Source organism: Triticum aestivum, chromosome 5D, assembly GCF_018294505.1.
Source record: "Triticum aestivum cultivar Chinese Spring chromosome 5D, IWGSC CS RefSeq v2.1, whole genome shotgun sequence".
Lineage (NCBI taxonomy): Eukaryota > Viridiplantae > Streptophyta > Magnoliopsida > Poales > Poaceae > Triticum > Triticum aestivum.
In genome coordinates this window covers 328,843,855-328,869,525 of record NC_057808.1, presented here as the reverse complement: position 1 = coordinate 328,869,525, position 25,671 = coordinate 328,843,855, and the positions used below count along the sequence as shown (strand labels likewise).

General features: G+C 43.8%; 1 long non-coding RNA gene across 1 annotated transcript; it reads right to left on the bottom strand.

Moving 5' to 3' along the window:
* Window positions 1–20,334: 20,334 nt before the first annotated feature.
* LOC123121520 (uncharacterized) lies at window positions 20,335–24,139 on the bottom strand. The gene is made up of 2 exons (XR_006459774.1): window positions 23,574–24,139; window positions 20,335–23,470 (listed from the first exon to the last, which is right to left on the bottom strand). It is a non-coding gene; the product is annotated as an uncharacterized lncRNA (long non-coding RNA).
* Window positions 24,140–25,671: the final 1,532 nt, after the last annotated feature.

Here is a 25,671-nt window from a genome sequence, read left to right as displayed (position 1 = left end):
GCTGGTGTGGATTAGGGTGGAATGTCCTTTTATTTTAAATTTTTACTAGCAAAAGGGCTCGTGCGTTGTAACGGGAGAAAAGAATACCACACACTCTTAATTTACACAAAATGGTCTATAATCTGAGTATTTGTAGTTACGGCCCAAACAAAGATGGTCTTTGCCTACAAAAGCGCAAGTTTTTTAAATGGTTAACATGTAAAGTAACATTTGATATGTAGCATAGATTAAGATTGCACCATAGATAGTTTCTTTAAATGGTTAACAGGTAAAATGACATCATATTCATATTCTATATATTTTTCTAATCAAATTTCATATACAACATGTTAAATTTAGAGTTACGGTTTAAAAGATATGAGTATTTTTAAAAACATTTGATATGTACTGTTGACCAAGATTGCACCCTAGATAGTTTTTTTAAATCGTTAACAGGTAACATAACATCATATTCAGATTTTATATATTTTTTTAATCAAATTTTATATATAACATGTTAAATTTGGAGTTACGTTTAGAAGATATGAGTATTTTAAAAAACATTTGATATGTACCACGAGTTTAATGTCAGAAACGTCAGGGAGTTTTAAACGTCCAGCAAATAAGCTCGCGCGTTGCAACAGGGAAAAAAAATCCTGTAAGTCTCATGTTGGAGACACTGTCGTGGTTCATCCCACGGGTGTGTGGCACAGTCAAGTGGTCGGAGAGCCGGAGTCCTTCGTGAGGTTTTCGACGAACAAACAAAGAAAGTAGAAACTTATCCATACATAAAATAAATTGGAAGCCCAAATCGCAAAATACTAAATGATAGGGTGCTACCTACCCCTGTCTTTCCTGTGTACTGCCTATAATTCCATTCCTTTCCTTCTTTTAATTTCTCCTGACCCACTCTGACCCTCTACTTTAATTCTTTAGGCAGCTTATTAATTTTAAATTATAGGTGTATATAAGTTGGTTGGATGGGCTTTCAAGAGCCGAGGTGGGACTATTTTTTGTATAAAAAAACAAGAGGTAAATACACTAGAAGTCACAGAACTTGCACGTAACGTTCAGTTTAGTGTATAAACTTGTAAAATACGTGTGTTTCTGGTCATCTAACTTGTCATCTCGTTCATATACGGTGCTTCCTACCGTATCCCTACGCGTGCCAACGTGGCAGGGCCACGGTTAGTGGCTGAGGCTGTTTTTTTGTAAGAAAGGACCCATACATTCTATTTATTTTTACACAAAAAATCCTCAAATAAAATGAAAGAAGCTGCAGCGCATGATGGGATTCAAACCGAGGAGCTAGCACGATCCGCCTAGCATAGAGAGCCACTAGACCAACTAACAGTTTTTTTTAAAAAGCTATTTAACACGTATTACATAAATAAAAATAGAAATTAAAACGACAAAAGGGTTTGCTGAAAAGGGAAAGCCCCAGTTTGATACTATGACATCGTGTACAAGTGCCAACCATCAGGCCACAACTACACTTAATAACATAAACAAATTTTATCTTGTGTATTGTTTTTTTCTATGTAAGATAGATTTAATTTTAGTTTATCAGTGATAAATAGAGATAAAAAAGATAAAAGTGCTATGTATTGTATAATATAAAATTTATGTATTCCAATGGCAGCAAGCTATGTTTAATTTTTTTACGCAAAGATAGATTTTTTTGCACATAGTACCTAACTTTAAATGTATATTCCCGCGAAAAATAGTGCAGAATGAATGAATGCAAATTATTTTGGACAAACCAACGAAAATTTTGGTTGAATTTGATTTTCTAAAATTCTAAAGTCTGGATAAAGGAAATAAAATGTAGAATGAATATACGTAAATTCTTTTGGACAAATCAACGGAATTTTTGTTTGAATTCGAATAATTCTAAATTTAAATATTTATATAAAAGGAAATATAGTGCACAGTGAATGTACATATGTTTTTCGGACAAATAAACTCAATTTATGCTTGAATTCGAATAAATGTAAATTTAAAAATCTAGATAAAAGAACATACAGTGCAGAATGGATATACATAAATTCTTCTGGGCAAATCAAATATATTTTTGTTTGAATTCGAAAAAATTAAAAATTAAAATCGAGATAAAAGGAAATATAATGTAGAATGAATGTACGTTAATTTTTCGGACAAATCAACTATTTTTTTTGAAATGGAACAATTTTTATTTTAAAATCTTGATCAAAGAAAATATAGTGCATAATGAATGTACCTAAATTCTTTTGGATAAATCAACGACATTGTGTTTTGAATTTGAATAATTTGAAATTTTAAAATCTAGATAAAGAAAAATATAGGTCAAAATGAATGCACATATTTTTTTGCGACAAATCATAAAAATTTCTTTGAATGTGAATATCTAGATAAAAGAAAATATTGTTCAGAATGAATGTTTACAAATTTCTTTCAGACTACGTCCTCGAGGCCGAGGTCTGAACTTTTTCATAATAGTAGTCCAAGTAACTTCGGTTTTAATAATGAAAAAATTCGGACAAATGAACGGGAATTTTGTCAAAATTCAAATAATTTTAAATTAATAATCTAGATAAGAGAAAATATAGTTCGGAACGTGTACTTTTACACTTGGATATATATCTTAGTAGTCTCAAATAAACATGAAGTAACATTAGGTGGTTGGTTAGGACGCCCGCTTTAGTGCAACAGGTCGCCGGTTTGAAGTGGGGTTTCCGTTTTCCCCGGTTTGATTTTTTACTTTAATTCGTATGGTCTATGTTATATAAAGCAAATTGTATACATTTAATGTAAAAGTTCAGCTGGTCGAGTGGCTGTCTATCTTGGGCGAATCACAGCAGGTCGTGGGTTCAAATCCGACAAACGTTCCAATGTTTTCCATTTATTTCAGATTTTTTACGTCAATAAATAAAATACAAGGGTGCTATCTAAAAAAGTGCATGCGGATTACCACCATCTCAGCCACTGACAGTGGGCCCTCCATGTGGCACTCATAGGGATACGACTGGATACCGTAGAAAGCACCGTATATGAACAAGAGGACAAGTTAGATGACCAGAAACACGTATTTTACAAATTTATGAACTAAACTGAATGTTGCGTGCAAGTTCTGGGACTTCTAGTGTATTTACCTCAAAAAACAACTTGCCTTTCCATTAAACAAGCATCAGGCGTGACTTGGTTGCATATGCCCTTGGGGACTGAACACCATGGCAGGAGTTGGTTGGATCGCTCGCTCCAGTGCCTATTTTATTTCCACCAGGGATTATTTTTCGCGCGCTAGATGGGCCCCCAGATTCTGATTGCTGGGTCGCTGCTTCCCGTGCTGATGGATATGCGGAGATCCAATCGATCGGATGGGCTGCTGCGGCCAGATGGGCCGCCTGATTGCTAGATGACCAGATGTACGACCGTATATAGGATGTCCCAAATTAGTACCACATTGACGTAAAAAATATGGACGTGTTGAAAAAAAAAATTGAAAGCGTAAATTCACAGGAAGAAGCGTATTGTGATGGTGAACCCACAGAGTCAATTCGTGCTTTATTATTAGGGAAAGATATATAGACGGAGTAGGATAAGTAAGGTGGTATACAACGGATCAGTGGGGAAACAAGGAATATGTGTTTACCGGATAATGCCATGCAGTGCAAACAAGGAAAGTTATCATCAGAATAGTTTTACAAGTAATCTCAATCGTTCTGATCTCAGGTCACTTAGTGCGTCTTTGCTACGGGCAGTTGTTTTTTTCTTCTCGAATACGCACGAGTGTACGTACTATATATTAAAGGAAGAGGTTGGGGACAAGAGCCCCGTCCACGTTGGCGTTTACATGTTGCAATGTTACATGCGGACCAACACCGCCGGCTTAGCCGTGTACTACCAAAGCCTAACTTCTCCCCTTAGCCCACCTAACTAAACCTTCCAGAAGAGGTTCTACGCTGCCTTTGAAGATGCCGGCTTGCTTCCATGCGCGTCCTTCGGTGTCAATTCTACTCACGAGCGTCTTCGAAGAGAGGGAGGCGTCATCGAAGACGATCGCGTTTCGGTGCTTCCAAATTTCCCACAGCACTAGCAGCAGCAATGCGCGTGCGTCCTTCGTCGCCGGCCCAAGAGTAGCTGTGACGGCGCCCCAGTCCCGCAGCCTCGAGTCCGGGCTCGGCGTCCACTGTGGCCTACCCAGAGCTCCACAAATGACATGCCAAACATCCCTCACGAAGACACAACCCAAAAGGAGATGATCGATGGTCTCTTTGTGCTGGTCACGGAAGGGGCACGCCTCTTGGTGGTCCAAGCCTCGCCTCGCGAGTCTGTCCGAGGTCCAGCACCTGTTGTGCATCGCCAGCCAGAGAAAGAAACGGCAACGGAGCGGGGCCTTTGATTTCCACGTGAATTTTGCCGTCGGCTCTACCTCCCGCCCCACAAACCGGGCCTCGTAAGCAGATTTAGTGGAGTAGTCCCCATTGGCCTCCCAACTCCAGGTCATGCGGTCCGGTTCTGCCGGTCTGAGCGCCATGTTACTTACCCGGTCCCAAAGGCTCATGTATTCATTCAACTGCTCGCTGGAGAGGTCGGGGCCGATGTCCAATGCCCAGTCTCCCGTTGAAACCGCCTGATGGACCGTCCGAGAACCCCGCGCACTGGGAGCGACAACTGCATATATGGATGGGGCAAGGTCTTGGACCGTAAAGCCGCCGAGCCACCGATCTTCCCAGAAGCGGGCGCTCTTGCCATCGCCAAGCATAGTTTTTGCGGCTGCCCTGAAGAGTTGCCGCGATTCCACAGGAACTGTAATTTGGAATTCAGCCCATGGTCTGGACTGATCGGTGTGCTGGAGCCAGAGCCATCAGGCTTGAATAGTTATGTTCAGCCACCGGAGATTGGGAAGGCCCAAGCCGCCCGCCCACTTGGGCGCGCAAACGGCCTCCCAGGCAACTCTGCACTGCCCACCATTGGCGCTCGCGCGGGCGCACCAGAGGAAGCCCCTGCAAATTCTTCTCATGGCTTTGAGCACCTTCTGAGGAATGTCAAGCGCCATCATTGCGTGGATCGGAGTTGCATAGAGGACCGATTTTATCAGCAGAAGGCGGCCGCTCTTCGGCATGGAGGTGGCCCTCCAAGTTGGCAGTTTGCGCGCAAGACAGTCCACGAGCCCCATCAGCTGAGCCGACGTTTGTTTTCGAATTGTAAGCGGTGGGCCGAGGTATTTGCAAGGATATACACCCGTCGGGCATCCCAGGATTTGCTCCCCTCGTTCCATGTCAGTTGTAGTGCATTGAATGGGCAATGCCATGCTTTTGGAGAGGTTCACCATAAGGCCCAAAGCCTCTCCAAAGCTGTGAAGGATCATAGCACTTGCCCGCAGGTCAGCGTCTTTCGGTTTGACAAAGAGCATCACATCATCAGCAAACAGCGAGAGTCGTTGCTGCAGCCCTAGCCTAGCCAGCGGAGACAGGATGGCACGAGATGCGGCCAGCTGGAACATCTTGTGCAGCGGCTCCATAGCTAAGATGAAGAGCATTGGTGAGAGGGGCGCGCCCTGCCTCATGCCCCTGGCATTGAAGATTGGCCTGCCGGGGTGTCCGTTTACCATGATCCGTGTCGAAGAGGTGGCCAAAAGTCCACACACCCACTTGATCCACCTCGCACCAAAACCCATTGCCCGCAGCACCTCGAGAAGAAAAGGCCATTGAACCGTGTCGAATGCTTTCGTGATATCCAGCTTGAGCATCACCGTGGGTTCCCGGAGAGCATGCAATCGACGCGCCATGCATTAGACCAACATGAAATTGTCGTGGATCGACCGACCTTTGATGAAGGCACTCTGGTGAATGCCCACCAGCTCAGGCAGCTCTGACGCCAACCTAACTGCCATTGCTTTGTCAAAAATCTTCATAGCCCCATGCATGAGGCTGACCAGCCGGTAGTCCTTGATGTCCTCCGCCCCATCGATCTTGGGGAGGAGAGTAACAATAGCTTTGTTGATCGCCGGCAGCCCGCGCATGTCACCTTGGTGGAAGAGGTCCATGGCGGGCATGATGTCGTCCTTGATTATGGGCCAGCAAGATGCATAGAATCTTCCGGTGAAGCCGTCCGGTCCCGGCGCCTTGTCCATGGGCATGGACTTGACTACCTGCTCGATCTCATCCACCGTAAAAAGGCACCTCGAGGTGTGCCAGGTCTCTACGCGGCAGGTTCAGCGCTTCCATGTTAAGAGTCTGCGCCCGCAGCGGTGCCGCCCCCAACAAGCCGTCGTAGAAGCCATCCACCAAGCAAGAAAGCTCTTCCTGGCCCGAGGCCACAGCCTCCCCTTCCTTGAGAGCGGTGATCAAGTTGCGTCGTTAGCGGTGACGGGCGTGGCTATGAAAAAACTTGGTGTTCGCGTCCCCCTCACGGAGGAAGAGGAGATGGGAACGCAACCGTGCAATTGTGCGCTCAAGGGAGGATAGCCCAAGCATCTTCCTTTTTAGAATTTTGCGCAACTCCCGCTCCAGAGAAGAAAGCTCCCTTGCATCCATGGCCGTGTCTAGGCGAAAAATGACTTCTAGGGCTATTGCAATCTGCATCTTGACGTTGCCCACCCACCGGTCACTCCACTTCTTTAGAGCCTTGGCCGTGGCCCTAAGTTTTTGATCGAGCACAACGTACGGGTTTCCACCCTGTGAGATCGACGCCCAAGCGTCCCTGACCGTGTCAAAGAATCCGTCCGCCTTCGTCCAAAAAGACTCAAACTTGAATCTCCGTCCCATGCTCAACTCCGCATCAAGGTTCAGCAACATGGGGCAATGATCGGAAACTGCCGTGCAGCGCCGTAAGGAGGTTGTTAGGGTACATGTCTTCCCAAGAGTTGGTGCAAAAAACATGGTCAATCTTCTCCATGGTTGCCCGATCCCGTTCATTTGACCACGTATACCTTCTACCATTCAGATAGAGCTCCTTGAGCTCGAGCAAGTTAAGCCGCCTACGGAACCGGGAAGTCATCCGCCTGTTGATCAACTCGTTATTCTTATCCTCGGGGTTTACTAGCAAATTGAAGTCACCCACGACCACCCAGGGTCCCGCGTGCAAGTCACGAATGTCGATTAGCTCTTGCATGAATTCGATCTTCTCAAAATCCCGCTGCGGACCATAGACGCCGGTGAGCCACCACTCTTGGCCTTCGCAAGGCCGAACTAGCGCAGTCAAGGTGTTGCTGGTGTAGTGCGGGTTCGAGACCGCCACGATCGACGCGTCCCAAGCTAGAAGTATCCCGCCCCTCGTACCGATAGCCGGAAGGTAGAAAAAGTGCTCGAATTTATTTCCGAGGCAGTGCCTCACGATGTCAAGAGTTACAACTTCTAATTTTGCTACAGGCAGTTGTTACGGGTAGTAGACGAACTAGTTTTGCCGCCTAGTCTTAGCTCACCCTTGCCATCATACTATCAAGTGGCCCAACTGGTACTAGAACCTAACTACTACTCAGTAGGTACGTAGTACAACTTTTAGTGGGGCAATTAGCTAGCCGGCTTGAAGCTAGCTAAGCTAGTTTTCTGCTTAATCCTAGTTGCAAGCTAGGCCAAGGAATTCGATTCCTACATACTACTCCCTCCGTCCCATAATATAAGAGCATTTTTAACACTACACTAGTGTAAAAAACGCTTTTATATTATGGGACGGAGGGAGTACTATATACGAGTAGTTCCTTATCCGTGTGCTCGAGTCAAAAGCGTTACTGTCTAGAGCCAACGTTGTTATTGCAATGCTGACGTGCCCTATATACTTTTGTGTGTAGCAGTTGTATAAGCTGATGCTTTGATTGCTTCATGGGTCATCATTGTATGCTTGTCCGAGTAGATTATAGAAACTGAAAGACTCTTGTCCGTTTGTTCCACAAGACGCCGCATGTAGCTGCATGCTCGTGCCGTATCTGAACTACCCTACGCACAATATCTTCCACCAATTATAGGACGTCCTGTAGGAGTCTAGCAACATCTTATCCATTGATACAAAGACAAACCGAATCATTTGGCCACACGCCCTATCTTGTAAAGAAACCTGAAAAGTCCATGTGTGTAGGTGCTCTGTCTCCATGAATTCATCAAATATTTCCAAGGATGATGTCGTATCGGCTCACCGCTATTTCACATAGAAACAGCCGAGCTCACACGTTTGCGAATGTGATATTAATTCTTGCTCGAGAGGACTATTTTAATTTTTGCGGGTGACCAAAAGACTATTTTATCTTACATTTTTAAAAAGTTGCTCCCCACTACAAACAATTCTCTTAATGCCACGTCAGCATTCAGTTTACAAACACGAACCAATCAGTCTGATTCCGTTCCTAAAACAAATCAGTCTGATCACCGGCCTTACCATGCAGCTACGGACGACGGTGGAAAACGACCAAATTTCTTTCCTCCCACGATGACGCCGCACAACCCACACAGGGGATCCCAATCCAATATGCCTGCTCATCCCGGACAGCCGTCGCACGGCCGTCGGTCAACCCGCACAGGCGATCCCAGCCCAATCTGCCACCGGAGCGCCGAACGTCCGCCGCTTTTCCTCCTCACCTCCCTCCGGTCTCCTTCTCCTCCCACTGCATGCTGTGCCCACGACGACCATGCCTCTACGTGCCTGCCATGCACGCCCCTGTACGCTTCCTCCACCGCCTGGCCGAATTCTGCGGCCACTCGAGCCTAAGGCGTGGTTGGGACGCGGGTCGTCCGCCGTTTGGTCACCGACACCCAGAATGGCGCCGTTGGTCTGCTCCGCGACCGTCATTGATGGCGAGGAGCCCAGTTCTATCGGTAACAACGTCTTCTAAAGGACTGACATTCCGGTTTTCCACATAGCTTATCATGCCGCATTTACTTCATTGCTACTCACTAAGCTTCTCCTTCTGGAGTTTTTTCACTGCTACTCGCTAAACCTCAGCAAGTCGACAAACAAGCCATGTCAGGGATTTCCGTTTCGTATTTTTTTCCATTTGTTTTCTATTCTATACCTACTAATAAAAGAAATAGGTATTCTTAGTCCGTCATACTATTTTATAGAAAACCCTCCGATGTTTCCGACATTAAACCCGCAGTACATATCAAATGTTTTTTAAATACTCATATCTTTTAAACCGTAACTCCAAATTTAACATTATATATATGGAATTTGATTAGAAAAATATATAGAATCTGAATATGATGATATTTTACCTGTTAACCATTAAAAAAACACTATATGGGGTGCGATCTTAATCAACAGTGCATTATCCGTCTTTGTTTCACATCGGTACTGATCCAGATTGTGGATGAACATCTCAGCAAAATCAGGATTGGAGACGAAATTGAAGATCACTTGCCTGTTTCTTTCTACGTATTAAATCTAGATGCAAGCCGTGTTTAAATAGAAGACACGTGGAATCTTGAACTTGCGCTTTTGTTGGCAAAGACCATCTTTGTTTGGGCCGTAGCTACAAATACTCAGATTATAGATCATTTTTTATAAATTAAGAGCGTGTGGTATTCTTTTCTCCCGTTGCAACGCACGGGCCATTTTGCTAGTAGAAGAGAAATTCCGGTTCTGTTCGTGCGGTCTACCATGTCACCCATGTTACCGCTAACAATCTCACGTCATTTTCTATTTCCCCCCGTCTCCACGGACACTTCTTCTCCTGCAAATCCACTGTACGCTTCACTTCATCTTCCCCATTATTAGTTTGATACGCTTCCTCTTCATCTTCTCCAATGTCCACTCACGTACTAAAAGCAGATGGCATTGATGAATTTAATCCTTCCTCTACATATTCTCCGAGCAAGAGTAGCAGATGGAGTAGTTATATCATACAGTGAGTTATATATAGCAGCTTCGCTCGCCTTCAAGCAGTGGTACGTGGACCTGCCCCTTCGGTCGTCTCCGCCGCAACTGCTGGCTGTGAACGTCCCCCCTCGATTGAAATCTCAACCCATCAACCCCGGTGAGCCATCCCCTTCTTCTTCTCCACATTTTCTATGGCATCTGTCTCCAGTCTCCACCCCTCCCAGGTATCTCCCTCGGCAAGTCAACTTGTTGTCTCCACCTTCTCTATGGCATCTGTCTCCACCCCGAGCATAATTTTTTATTCCAAGGTTTCTCCATGACAAGATGAATTTGCAACCTCAGCCGTCCACGCTCACGCCTGCTGGTACCATGCATGCTTGTAGGGATGAATCTGGAGGCCTCTACATTGCAGGCGTCCTATTTCAATCACCCTACTACTTTACTGCCACAGTATCTAGCAGTTAATTTAGTTGCCGGTTATTTTTGTCAGCCAATGTTCTGGGAATGTGTAATTGACAATTGTGATCTGCATACTGATGCCGTCTTTTTGGATTATGCAGTGACGCAAATTTTGTTTTGGCACATTCAGGAAAAAAGCGCATGGTTTTAACCATGTTTATCTTGATTGCAGGCTATCCGACAGATTGCAGGTTTAAACTATGTTGATATCGCAGGTTATCCAAAAGAGATGGCAGTACAATAGGGGATCTGACACATGGCTCACATGGCTATCATACATTGCATTTGTTTGAGGGCATGCCATCTTGATCTCTTTTGGATTCAACAAGAAACGTCAATTTATCCGATGTAGGATTGTTTATTCTAAGTGTGGCTGCTCACCATCTTTTTACATTATTGATTCTCAAGTCACAATGCCAGCTAATCCCAAGTTATTTTTTTATCAACATTAATTTTTGAGTTAATGTGGACGATAATTAAAATTGTTCACTTTGGAGTTATTTGGGAGAAGAATGCAAAGAGCATGTTCTTTTTTCATGATCACACAATGCGCATCCAAAAACTACTGCATCAAGTATAATTTTATATCTGACAAAAGTTAGTGCAGTAGCATATCTATTGCATCAAGTCTAATTTATGTATCTAGCAAAGGGTAGTACAGTAGCATATACCTTTAATAAAAATTACACTTAACCAACTAATAACTTCTGACTGATCCATGTTGCCATTTTCTCATATGTAAAAGTACACATATTTCTCTTATCATATTTTTTGCAACTGAATAACAATGTGTCAACTACTTTGTTAGAGATCGTCATTAAAACAGGCTATTTTCCTCCAGCTGTGGTTTTCTCAAGATCACATATTTATGGCTTCCTCATGGTTCTTGCGTGCGACTTTGCTCCATAACTAATTCATATACTTTTAGTCATTTCATATTTGTTGTTGTTCCGGGGAATTGACAAGTGGAACACCTTCTCGACTGTATAGGCATTCATAGCAAATAGAAGGGACCTCACATAGGATGATGAATTTCAAATAGAATAGATAATTTGTTTATGCTCAATAGAAAGTTAATTGTATGGACAACTTCAGAAGCTTCCGCAATGTACCCAGTGTTTTATGTTGTCTTCTCCTTGCCTCCTCTCACATTTGAAATATACTGTCTCTTTAAGTAGTTTTGCATGCTATTCTACCGCGACATTGTTCATTTTTTCCATGTAGCACTACGAAAAATCACAACAAGTTCTCGCAGCAACGTGCGGGGTATCTTCTAGTTTATGTAATTAGTCAACTCAGGAAACTTCTTCCGAGAGAAAATGACCAGGAAAAGGAACAGAAGCCACGCAAGAAGGTCTTTTTGTGCGCAGATGATGAAAGAAACGTTCCAATGCCTGCGCTGCCCAATGCTCGGAACCGAGAAATTCAACAGAAATGATTGTAAATTAGTTTGATTTGAGGCTGAGGTGCTCGCGGGGGGGGGGGGGGGGGGGGTTAATACTCACCGTCTGGTTCTGGATTGTTCTTCCCTGTACGGCAACGACAGCCTATGGTTCAGGCGGTGAAAGGTCTTGCGCTTTCTCCTTGCGTCGACGGTGAAAACTTGCTTGCCATGTCTGCTCACACGTCCAAAGTTCAGGTTGGTTTTTGCCAAGAAAAGCTCGGAGTTGCACCGAGACGGTGGCGCTTACATATGTTGCCCTTTATTTCTCCATGATGATAATGGATGGATGCACTGCCCCGGCCAAACCAACAAGGCAACACTCATTAGAGCATCTATAGGCGGACTTGACAAATCTGACCCATCAAACGTTCGGCGCGTCCGTGGACAGTGACTGGTCACGTCTCTAATAATGCATTTCACATTGGGATACCTCAAATCCATATTATTACATACAATTGAGCGATCTTTGAGCAGAGCTCGTCCAGCTTCGCTGTGCCCATGCCCGGCGGCCGGCTGCGCCCCTAGGAGTGTTGGTCCGGTCTCCGGCAAGGTAGAGTAGGGCATGCTACACGAATCGGCTCACCGAACAAGGCGCCGCCGTCTCCCATGCCCTACTCTTTCTCGTCAGAGCCTGGAAACCGAACGGTGCTAGTGGACGTCAGATCGATAATGGATCAGTCCTGGGACGAGCCGGCGACATCCACCACGACGCGGTTGCGGCGTCCTGACTGCTGCACCATACAGGGCGTCAGAGAATGTGACTCTGCCTCGCCGATGTCAACCGCCGCGAGAGCTGCTGCCGCCTCCCGCACCCACTGCCTCGCACGGCGGGCACGCCGTGCCATGTTTGAGTCGGACTCCGCCTCGCCAACCCCTCGACGCGCCAATGGAGGGGTTGCACGCTCGGTTGGCGCCCGGGCGGCCTGCCCGAGCATTTGATACGAATGTGGAGCACCCGGCTGTAGACGCTCTTAGTCATTACCGGATCCCAAAGTACAGACCAAATGTATTACTACCTCCGTCCTGGTTTATTGGTCCCTTCGCATTTTGTGCTAAATTTTGACTTTAGATTTGACTGCCAAAATGTTAATGCGTATAACAGAAAATAATATCACTAAAAACTATGTTCAAATACGAATTCAACGAATAATTATTTTTGACTTGCATTATTATTTTCTTATTTAAATCTATTGTCAAAGTTTAGCATAAAGTACTATGGGAGCAATAAACCAAGACGGAGAGATGGTGCACTAGCTCAGAAAAAGATGGTGATACAAGTGTAGTAATGATAGGAGATATTGATTTTTGTAATAGGAACGATATAAAACAGCAAGGTAGCAAATAACAAAAGTGAGCACAAACGGTATTGCAATGCTTGAAAACAAGGCCTAGGGTTCATACTCTCACTAGTGCAATCTCTCAACAATGCTAATATAATTGGATCATATAACCGTCCCTCAACGTGCGATGAAGAATCACTCCAAAGTTCTTATCTAGCGGAGAACATAAGAAGAAATTGTTTGTAGGGTACGAAACCACCTCAAAGTTATCTTTTCCGATCAATCTATCGAGCTATCCCTATAAGTGTCACAAATAGCCCAAGAGTTTGTACTAAAATAACACCATATGATACACATTAACCAACTCTAATGTCACCACGAGTATCCGTGAGTTGATTATACGATATGCATCAAACAATTTTAGATTCATAATATTCAATCCAACACAAAGAACCTCAAAGAGTGCCCCAAGATTTCTACCAGAGAAACAATGACGAAAACGTACATCAACCCCTATGCATAGATTAGCCCCAATGTCACCTGGGTCCGTGAGTTGAGTGCCAAAACATATATCAAGTGAATCAATATCATACCCCATTATCACCACAGGTATTCATAGCAAGACATACATCAAGTGCTCTCAAATCCATAAAAGTATTCAACCCGATAATAACGAAATCTCAAAGGGAAAACTCAATTCATCACAACAAGATAGAGAGGGAGAAACACCATATGATCCAACTATATTAACAAAGCTCGCGATACATCAAGATCGTGCCAAATCAAGAACACGAGAGAGAGAGAGAGATTAAACACATAGCTATTGGTACAAACCCTCATCCCCGAGGGTGGACTACTCCCTCCTCATCATGGTGGCTGCCGGGATGATGAAGATGGCCTCTGGTGATGATTTCCCCCCTCCGACAGGGTGCCGGAACAGGGTCTAGATTGGTTTTTCGTGGCTACAGAGTCTTGCGACGGTGGAAATTCTGACCTAGGTTAACTTTTAGAGGTTTCTGAATATATAGGAATTTTTGGCGTCTGTTTCACGCGAAGATGGGCCTCAGGGGGGCCCACTACCCACGAGGGCGCGCCGGGGGGGGGGGTGGCGCGCCCCGGTGCCTTGTGGGCAGCAGCCCCCCCTCAAGTGGTTCTTTGCTTCGGTATTTTTCTTTTCTTCCAAAAAAAGGTCAAAAAGTTTCGTCCAATTCCGATAACTTTTAATTCTACACAAAAACAACACCACGGTAGTTCTACTGAAAACAGCGTCAGTCCGGGTTAGTTCCATTCAAATCATACCAAAACCATATAAAATTGTTGTAAACATGGCATGAATACTTCATAAATTATAGATATGTTGGAGACATATCACATAGCACCTCCCATCATATTCATGTAGCCTCTCACTCCACCTCCCATTCCTCCCATGGCTCCTCCCATTCCACCTCTCATCCCTCCCATTCCTCCTCCCATCATGTTTCTCATGAGAATTTGCTTCTTCATGATCATTTCATCACGACAAAGCTCGACATACGCTCGTGCCTTGGGACCAAGAGTAGATATGTCCATGAACATAAACTTGAGTGCCTTCTCATCCACCATTCTGTATTCTTCTGCCGTCGCATTCCTCTCCTTGAATTCAACCTTTCCCTCCCCAGTCGCCGCCCTCTGCCACTCCGTATCTCCCCTCTCCTCAATTCCTTTGAGATTCAACAATTTTTTTGTTGGCATACTCTTTCCTTGCCATGACAATGCCATCAAATCCTTACTTGAGATAATTGTCTCCAGCCTTGGTTCCCTTCACTTTCTTAGTTCCACCGGGCTGGTATGATTTAGTGGCCGAGTGAGGAGTGGGGCTCCTTCTCTCATCACCGGTGTTGGAAATATGTCCTAGAGGCAATAATAAAGTGGTTATTATTATATTTCCTTGTTCATGATAATCGTTTACTATCCATGCTATAATTGTATTGACTGGAAACTCAAATACATGTGTGGATACATAGACAACAATATGTCCCTAGTGAGCCACTACCGAACTAGCTCGTTGATCAAAGATGGCTATGGTTTCCTGGCTATAGACATGAGTTGTCATTTGATAACGAGATCACATCATTAGCAGAATGATGTGATGGACAAGGCCCAAACTATAAACATAGCATATGATCGTATCAAGTTTATTGCTATCGTTTTCTGCATGTCAAGTATCTATTCCTATGACCATGAGATCATGAAATTCACTGACACCGGAGGAGTACCTTGTGTGTATCAAACATCGCAACGCAACTAGGTCACTATAAATATGCTCTACAGGTATCTTAGAGGTTGTCTGTTGAGTTGGCATGGATCAAGACTGGGATTTGTCACTTCGTATGATGGAGAGGTATCTCTGGGCCCTCTCGGTAATACTGCATCACATTAAGCTTGCAAGCAATGTGACGAAGGAGTTAGTCACGGGATCTTCTATTACGGAACGAGTAAAAGAGACTTGACGGTAACGAGATTGAACTTGGTATGGAGATACCAACGATCGAATCTCGGGCAAGTAACATACAGATGGACAAAGGGAACTGCATACGGGATTAGCAGAATCCTTGGCATCAAGGTTCGACCGATAAAGATCTTTGTAGAATATGTAGGAACCAATATGAACATCCAGGTCCCGCTATTGGTTATTGACCGTAGAGGTGTCTCGGTCATGTCTGTATAGTTCTCGAACCCGCAGGGTCTACACACTTAATGTTTGGTGGCGATCTAAGTATAGGTGAGTTATTATGTTGGTGACCGAAGGTTGTTCGGAGTCCCGGATGAGACCCTAAACATGACGAGGAACTCGGGAATGGTCCGTAGGTGAAGAATGATATATAGGACGAAGGGAATCGGATTCCGGAAGTGTTCCGGGAGGTACCGGGTTATCTCCGGAACACCGAAAAGGGTTTCGGGGGGGGGGGGGGCGACAAGTGTTGGGAGCCTCATGGGCCAAGGGAAGGGAGCACACCATCCCACAAGGGGCTGGGGGCCACCCCAAACCCTAGCCCACTCGACCAAGTGGGTGGGGCGCCCCCTAGGGCAGCCGCCCCCCTTGCTTGGGAGGCAAGGCACCTAGGGGGCGCCTCCCCTTGGTGGCTGCCGCCCCCACCTAGGGGGAAACCCTAGGGCGCCACCCCTCTTCCCTTCCCCCTATATATCGAGGTGGAGAGGGAGGGCAGCCACACCCATCATTGCCACGGTGCTGCCCTTCATCTCCCTCGTAGGTCCTCTCATTCTCCGCTAGGCTTGGCGAAGCCCTGCTGAAATTGCTCCACCACCACCGCCACCACGCCATCGTGCTGCCGGAGAACTTGAGCTACTACTTCACCATCGCTCGCTGGATCGAGGAGGTGAAGGCGTCATCAAGCCGTACGTGTGTTGAACGCGGAGGTGCCGTACGTTCGACACTTGATTGGGAGTTCATGGACGGATTGTGATTGGATCGCGAAGACATTCGACTATATCAACCGCGTTTCTTAACGCTTTCTCTTAGCGATGTACAAAGGTATGTAGATCCAATCCCTTCTCTCATAGATGTGCATCTCCTAGATTGATCTTGGTGAGCGTAGAAATTTTTTGTTTCTCATGCAACGTTCCTCAAAAGTGGTATCAGAGCTAGGTATATGCATAGATGACATCATGAGTAGAACACAAAGGAGTTTGTGGGCATTGATATTCAGATTGCTTCCTTCCTTAGTCTTATCTTGATTCGGCTGTATTGTGGGATGAAGCTGCCCGGACCAACTTTACATGTCCACGTACATGAGACCGGTTCCATCGACTAACATGCAACTTATTCCATAAAGATGGCTGTCGAGTGTCTATCTCTCCCACCTTAGTTGAATCGGATTCGACAAAGGCGGTCCTTGTAGAAGGATAAATAGCAACTTGAATATCACTGTTGTGGCTTTTGATTGCTTGTATCCGCGTCGGCATTTCCCCAAAGAGGAAGTGATGATGCAGCACAACTACGGTAGGTATTTCCCTCAGTTATGAAACCAAGGTTATCGAACCAGTAGGAGAACCAGGCAACACTATGTAAACGGTACCTACACAGAATGAACAAATCCTGGCAACCCAACGCCTAAGAGGGGTTGTCAATCCCTCTACGGTAAAAGATAGATTAAATAGTATGAGTTTGGATAAATAGATCTGAATAAAACACGAAATAAAAGATGCAAATAAAAAGTGCAACAAGGTATTTTTGGGTTTTTGGAATAATAGATTTGAAAACAAAAACGAATAAAAAGTAGATCGGAAAGCAATATGATAAAAGATAGACCCGGGGGCCATAGATTTCACTAGTGGATTCTCTCGAGAAAATAGCATACGGTGGGTAAACAAATTACTGTTGGGAAATTGATGGAAGATTAGATAATCATGATTATATCCAAGGCAATGATCATTATATAGGCATGACGTCCAAGATTAGTAACTGAAACGGTTCTGCATCTACTTCTATTACTCCACACATCAATCGCTATCCAGCATGCATCTAGTGTATTAAGTTCATGGGGAAATGGAGTAATGCAATAAGAACGGTGACATGATGTAGACTAGATCTATTCATGTATGAATAGACCCCATCTTGTTATCCTTAATAGCAATGATACATACGTGCCTCGCTACCCCTTCTGTCACTGGGTGAGGACACCGTAAGATCGAACCCATCACAAAGAACCTCTTCCCATGGCAAGAAAAATCGATCTAGTTGGCCTAACTAAACCAAAGATTTGAATAAGAAATAGGAGGCTATAAGTAATCGTGCATATAAGAGATCAAAAGAATACTCAAATAATATTCATGGATAGAAACTGATCATAATCTCGATCTTCATCGGATCCCAACAAACACACCGCAAAAAGTCATTACATCAAATAGATCTCCAAGAGACCATTGTATTGAGAATCAAAAAAGAGAGAGAAAGCGATCTAGATACTGCCTACGGACCCGTAGGTCTATGGTGGACTACTCACGCATCATCGGAGAGGCACCAAAGAAGATGATGAACCACTCCGTGATGGTGTAGATTGGATCTCGTGGTTTTGGAACTTGCGGCGGCTGGAATTGTGTTTCGTCTGCTCCCCTAGGGTTTCTGGAATTTCTGAGGATTTATTGAGCTGAGAGGTGGTGGAGGAGACCCCTATGGGCCCCACAACCCATTAGGGCGCGCCTGGGCCTCCTGGCGCGCCCAGGTGTCTTGTGGGCCCCACAGGCCTCCCCCAGGTGCTTCCTTGGCTCCCAAGTTGTCTTCTGGTCCAAAACAACTCCAAAAAGTTTCGTGGCATTTGGACTTCTTTGGTACTGATATTCTGCAAAGTAAAAAAACAAGCAAAAAACAGCAACTGGCACTGGGCACTATGTCAATAGGTTAGTCCCAAAAAATGATATAAAGTTGCTATAAAATGATTGTAAAACATCCAAGAATGATAATACAATAGCATGGAACAATAAAAAATTATAGATACGTTGGAGACGTATCAGCTTTGCGTAGGTAAGAACGGTTCTTACTAGTCACCCATAACAACAACGTAAAACATGCAACAACAAAGTAGAGGACGTCTAACTTGTTTTTGCAGGGTATGTTCTGATATGATATGGTCAAAGACATGATGAGATATATTTGATGTATGAGATAATCATGTTTTGTATAGATTATCACGACTTGCATGTCGATGAATACGGCAACCGGTAGGAGCCATAGGGTTGTCTTTAATTATTGTACTAGTTGACCCGTTGCGCCAAATGGCGCAGAGACCCGCTAAAGCCATGTTGTCGATGAAAATAGTTTCATTTTGCAAGGATCATGTGTTAAACCATGCTATATTGAAAATATGTTTATCATGTTGTGGAATCTGAGTTTGGAAAAAGAAAATATTTGTATAACATGTACAGACCAGCTAAGCAAGCATTGTTTTAGTTTTAAAATATGGTCATCATGATGAGAAACCTAAGCTAAAAAAGACATTTGTATAAGATGTATAGACCAGCCTTGGATGTATTTTTAGCAATGTTTGCACCAAACTCTTATTTTCCATGTGCACGAAGAAAAAAGAACCTCTTTGTGTTGTGTGTATGGAGGCATAGATATTCGAATGGACCATATGTTACATGGCCTAACCCACGAACAACAATGTGTGTGGCCCGTCAGGAGTAGAATATTGAAGTGGTAGGGACTGCATCCACCGAACCTGTTTATCCCATTTTCTTCCTCGGTTCCTCAGTTGGAGAGAAGCATTTCAAGTGAGATTTCTTTTTTCCTTTGATTTCGGATTTCTCTACATGCATGGATTTAGTTCTCATTTATCTGGATCTTGCATTTCCCCTCTTTCTATGCCGATTTTTACTCCTCCTGTGTCTTTTTTTAGGCATGATAGATCCTGTGCTATAATTCTTTCTATTTAGGTATGTATACGGATGCAAATAAATCCTTGTAGTTATTCCAATGGTTATTGGTGTATAGGTTGATTAGGTTGCGATTCGATCTTGCTTTTTCAACCGCATTTCCATGGGTATATGATGTGCCGGATTTTTACGCTGGCATATTAATGTGCCTTTATTAGGCTGTTTTGATTGAAAATCCATGATTCCATAGGTTTCTGCCACGGCTGAGCATGAGGAGATCTCCTGTGGATATTAGTTCCGATGGAAGTGCTGATAGTAGCTCTGACGAACGTTCGGACAGCAGCTCAGACGAAAGTGCCGATAGCTTCTGATGTCCGGCAAATTCCAGTGCCTGATGAACTGTATACAACATAATATTTCAAATGTATATGTAAGACTGATCAAATTTCACCAAAGAAGCATTGGGTCATCCAGAAAACGCGAGCTATCATCTTATTTAGCAAAACCGTACCAAGTTCCAACTCTTACAAATATAGAGGTAACCCAACTTTCACATGCTTAGACTCTTGACAGACATGCAACTACATGGCAATTCCTGATGCACCGTCAGACCTGTGATATAGGGATAGCCACCCTATCCTCAATTGTTTCCACATTCTACACATAGGTTAAAGGTCGGGAGAAACTGTCCAATGATGGCGCTACAAAGGGCATTGTAATCAACATTGTATTGTGTACGGTGTCGTCGGTGAGTATGATCTCCGGTAAAATATTACATTCATTGCTCATGAAGTTAAGAACTAATATTGCAACAATTTGTGCTTAGCATTTTATAGCAGCCAAAAGAAGTAGCAATATAGATTTATAACTGGAACAACCCCTCTGGTTTGCAAAATCAGAAAAGGTCACTTTAAATCAATAACCAAAAACAATATGGGAAACCAAGTATGCCACTGATGATTTATTTCACATAAGAAATGAAAAATAACAAGAATTCGAGACACATAATTATATCTGAACTTAACAATGAGCTTTACTCAATAGAAGTTTGTACAGCCGGTCGTATTATCTTCCAATCAGAACCAAATAAGGTTGGTTGCACAAACAAATAAAGAAATAGCTTGACCAAAGTTCTCCTTTAGCAGGTCCTATTATCTAATTTCCTAAAAATGCAGAATATATTTCTACACTCGTAACATCAAAATGCAAGTTTTGTTCAACAAAATCTTCTGATAGCTTCTTCATCTACCCTTATTTATGAAATCCGCAAACATGGTGTCTAGCTAAAAACATAGATTATGAAATCAAAATCAGAGACACAGGAGTAAAGAAGTAAAGAGAAAGGAGCACTTAACAGAGATTTATTGTGGGCTGACTATTGTTGCTGCCGTAGGATTGTTTGGCCCCACACCATTGCAGCTATATCATCTCACGCTGTTTGTTGACACTGCATATACTTCAATACTTTAGCTCGTCACAACCAAATAAGCATGGTTGCAATAAAGACATATTTTACCAAAGATCTCCTTTAGCCGGTCGTATTATCTTCCAATCAGAACCAAATAAGGTTGGTTGCACAAACAAATAAAGAAATAGCTTAACCAAAGTTCTCCTTTAGCAGGTCCTATTATCTAATTTCCTAAAAATGCAGAATATATTTCTACACTCGTAACATCAGAATGCAAGTTTCGTTCAACAAAATCTTCTGATAGCTTCTTCATCTACCCTTCTTTATGAAATCCGCAAACACGGTGTCTAGCTAAAAACATAGACTATGACATCAAAATCAGAGACACGGGAGTAAAGAGGTAAAGAGAAAGGAGCACTTAACAGAGATTTATCGTGGGATGACTATTGCTGCTGCCGTAGGATTGTTTGGCCCCACCATTGCAGCCATCGCATCTCACAATGTTTGTTGACACTGCATATAGTTCAATGGATAGGCACTGTAAAACGAGGTCTAGCTGAAAACTGCATATAGTTCAATGGATAGGAACTGTAAAAAGAAGCTAACTAATCCGGATGTCCTTTGTCCTCTGAAAAGAAAAATGGGGAAAGTTTCAAGACATGAAACATCAGTTTTGGAAAAGCAATCGGCTGGCATCCTTTCAGGTTCGACCTGCAGAAATGATATTAGACAGAGGTCTCGTACTTGATGAGTTCACAACTGGTTGAATTTTGTAGATTTGTTCTTCACAATGATAAAAAATAAAGGGAAAAATCTGTAGACTGTTGTCACAAATCCAGGATAGTATTATCAAGGTTCAGAAAAAGCAAATCATGACAACATAACTGAAGATATATATACTAAAAACCTATAAAGTTTCTAGCTAAGTCGTCCAATGCCTAATCTACATGGACTGGAAACGGAATCACGCTCGATGCTCAGTCCTCAATAACGACTCATATATGTAGGTAAGACCAGACTATCTCGGTCCTTCTTCTCTACCAGATCAAATCTCACAATATATGCCGAGTACAACCTGCTATAAATATAGCACAAGGGGCGCATACCCTGAATATATGAGCTATTCGTGATTGCCTAGTGCCTTGAAAGAAACCCTGTGGCCTTTATGCCCAAAATTGGGAATATCCCTCCACATGCAGCCCAGAACGGCGAGGTAGAGCACAATGTATATTTTCAAACAATCACTTGTATTTTTATCATGCAAACTGGCAGAAGGCCCTCCTGTGGGTAAGCATACAAAGGGGTGCCACTGCAAGAGATCTGAGTGCCTGAAGAAATACTGTGAGTGCTTTAATCTAGTATTCTATGTTCAGAGAACTGCCGTATCACCCAGCGGCACCTTGTGTATGCACATCATATGCAGAATCCTGCTATAATGGGTATTAGTCGGCCATCTGTGGCTCTTTCTCATGCAGCAGAAAAGCTCTCCAATCTCTCAGTGGATTCATTAGGCAGAGATCAGCTCATCAGTCAAAATGATTGTTCACAAGTAATTCTTTTTTCCAAGATCCTTTCTGTAATTTTCATTTTTTCAAAAAGGCTTTCATAATTTTCATGACTTCTGCCTTCGTTATGTGGACTTAGAAAATAATTTCAGGTATAAAATATAGCAGCTAAGAACATGTGGCGTCTTACGGATAGCCGACTGAATATTTATGATTAGTAGCTCAAATGCTAGAACATATCATTCAGTTAAAATAAAAGGTCAACAAAAGTTGAAAATCTGGTTATTAACATATACTTCTGTTTTTTCCCGTCTCAGGTGACTTCGTCTTTGCTCACTCCTGTTCCTATAGAAAGCACTCAAAGTACTGTCAAATTAGGGCCGCAAAGAGTTACATTTTGAAACTAATGTTTTGGACTGGGTATTAGAGATAAATTATATGAGTATAAGTTATCTAGAGCAGAAATTCAGTATAGATACTTCTCTGCTGAGTGGACGCAAGGACAGCCAAAGACAAAATTAAACGGTGTTGAGAAGTTGAACAGCTGGGCCACCAGTCTGCCACAGTTCTTGGGCTCGACAGCTTAGTCAAAGGTGACGACAATCCATTCCACTTCAGACAACTCTGTCATGTCACAATTGCCATCGCATGTCAACAGGAGCAGAGCAATCCTAGTAGATATTAATTTTCATAAACTCATGCTTCTAAGTAGATCAATCCAAATCATGTGCATACACGACAAATAGCAAAACAAGTATAAAGTAAGACAAAAAAGATCCAAAGTAGACCAATGCATACTGACTGGCAAAAATACTCACAGTTAGTGCCATGCATAGTACATAATGCACCGAGATAATAAAGAAGAGACCAAATCTCTTTATGAATTTTTTATACTGACGAAGGCAGAGTTGAATGCTGAATTAAAAACCCTTTGTAAACTAAAGAGCACTGGTGGTGAATCAAACCTAACATTGACATTGTTGTGAATTATCGTCTAAATCTTGCTAATTCAGAAGGGAATAACATTAAGTACGATGCAGACATGTACAAAAGCAAATTTAATCCATATATCAAACAGATTTGCATAGCACATTGACCAATCAGAGAGAGTGTGAAATAAGTACCGGAAGAAGGGAAGATTCAGAATCAGATCAATTCCCTGAGTATCAATCGCACTTGCTGCGATTTTTTCTGAGTACTTCATCTCGCTATGTTGGATGATGCAGCTTCACTGAAATTGACAGAGAGCGGATAGAACTTAGGTGGCCAAAATATGTACAGGAGATCAAAACCTAGGAAAAGAGAGAAAGGATGTAGAGGCAAATCTGAACCACCTCAAAGTCTTTCTCCTGCTGCTCCGGTGGGCGACCCTCCCTCAACCGTTGACCCCGACCGCATTCGATGCTCCACCAATCCCTGCTGCTTCTTCCAGAGGCAGAGGCTGCGCCTCTCATGGCGCTAAGGAGGTGAGGACGCGTTGGCGCGACGAGTCAACCAGCCAACCGCCGCGGGGAGGAGGACGGTGTGCGAGCTATCACCCTTCTCCTTCTCCCTGCTGCTTGTCCTCCTCGCCAACCACCTCCTTCGCCCTGTCCTCCGCATCCTCCCCCTCCACTCCTCCGCGAAGACCCCGATGCCCTGCTCTTGCACGACGGCGACCTGCGCCCAATCTGGAACCATGGTGGCATGGAAGAGGAGAGGAGGAGACGAGCGAAGAGGCAAGGCCGGCGGCGTGGGGGAATGGAGAGGAGGCGGCTGCTGTGGGTATCGGGGAAAGGGGGCTAGGGTTCAGCTGGTGTGGGACGAGGGGATTGGGCAAGCAGGTCAATGCGGCGCGTGAGGCGTGGATTGGGCAAAAACCTCTCGCATAAGCGCGGGGTTGACCCAGCCAATGCAAGCTCGAGGCGAGCCCACCCGTCATTGGACACGAAAAACAACCGTGAGGTGAAAAAGATTTGACCGTAAGGCAAATATCCAACGGTTTAGACACGCCGAAGGCCAGATCAGACGGCTATAAAGGGCTGCGCGCGAGGGAGCCATCTGGAGGCAAGTTGGCTAGCCTCATTATATGTTAAAATGACATATGTGTCAATCATTAAGTGCTATGTAATGCTTTACGTTATCGCTAAACGGTAGCAATAGTTGTAGAAGCATGGTTGGCGTGACAACCCCGTGATACGTCTCCAACGTATCTACTTTTCCTAACGCTTTTCCTCTTGTTTTGGATTCTAATTTGTATGATTTGAATGAAATTAACCCCGGACTGACGCTGTTTTCAGCAGAACTACCATGGTGTTGTTTTTGTGCAGAAATAAAAGTTCTCGGAATGGAATGAAACTTTGCGTGGATTTTTTTATCAATAAAGAGACTTTCTGCAGCCAAGAGCCACCTGAGGGGGGCACCTGGGTGGGCACAACCCACCAGGTGGCCCTGCAAACCCTAAAACCAACGCTATAAAATCCTATTTTTCCATAAAAAAATAAGGGGAAAGAATTATCGTGATCCACGAGACAGAGCCGCCGTCACCTCCTGTTCTTCATCGGGAGGCCAGATCTGGAGTCCGTTTGGGGCTCTGGAGAGGGGGGGTCTTCGTTCTTCGTCATCACCAACACTTCTCCGTCGCCAATTCCATGACGCTCCCCATCGGGAGTGAGTAATTCCTTTGTAGGCTCGCTGGTCGATGAGGAGTTGGATGAGATTCATCATGTAATCGAGGTAGTTTTGTTAGGGCTTGATCCCTAGTATCCATTATGTTCTGAGATTGATGTTGCTATGACTTTGCCATGCTTAATGCTTTTCACTTTGGGCCCGGGTGCCATGATTTCAAATCTGAAGCGTTTATGTTATCACCATTATATCCATGTTATAGATCCGATCTTGCAAGTTATAGTCACCTACTACGTGTTATGATCCGGCAACCCCGGAGTGACAATAGTCGGGACCACTCCCGATGATGACTGTAGTTTGAGGAGTTCATGTATTCACCGTGTGTTAATGCTTTGTTCCGATTCTTTATTGAAAGGAGGCCTTAATATCCCTTAGTTTCCAATTGGACCCCGCTTCCACGGGAGGGTAGGACAAAAGATGTCATGCAAGTTCTTTCCATAAGCACGTATGACTATTTACGGAATACATGCCTACATTATATTTATGAACTAGAGCTAGTGCCGTAGCGCCCTAGGTTATGACTGTCACATGATGAATATTATCCAACAAATTACCGATCCAATGCCTATGAATTTATCTTATATTGTTCTTGCTAAGTTACTACTGCTACCGTTACTGTTGCACTTGCTACAAAATCACTGCTATCACTGTTACCATTACTATTGTTGTTGCTACTATTATCAAAACTATCATATTACTTTGCTATGATCACTTGCTGCAGATAATTAATCTCCAGGTGTGGTTGAATTGACAACTCAGCCACTA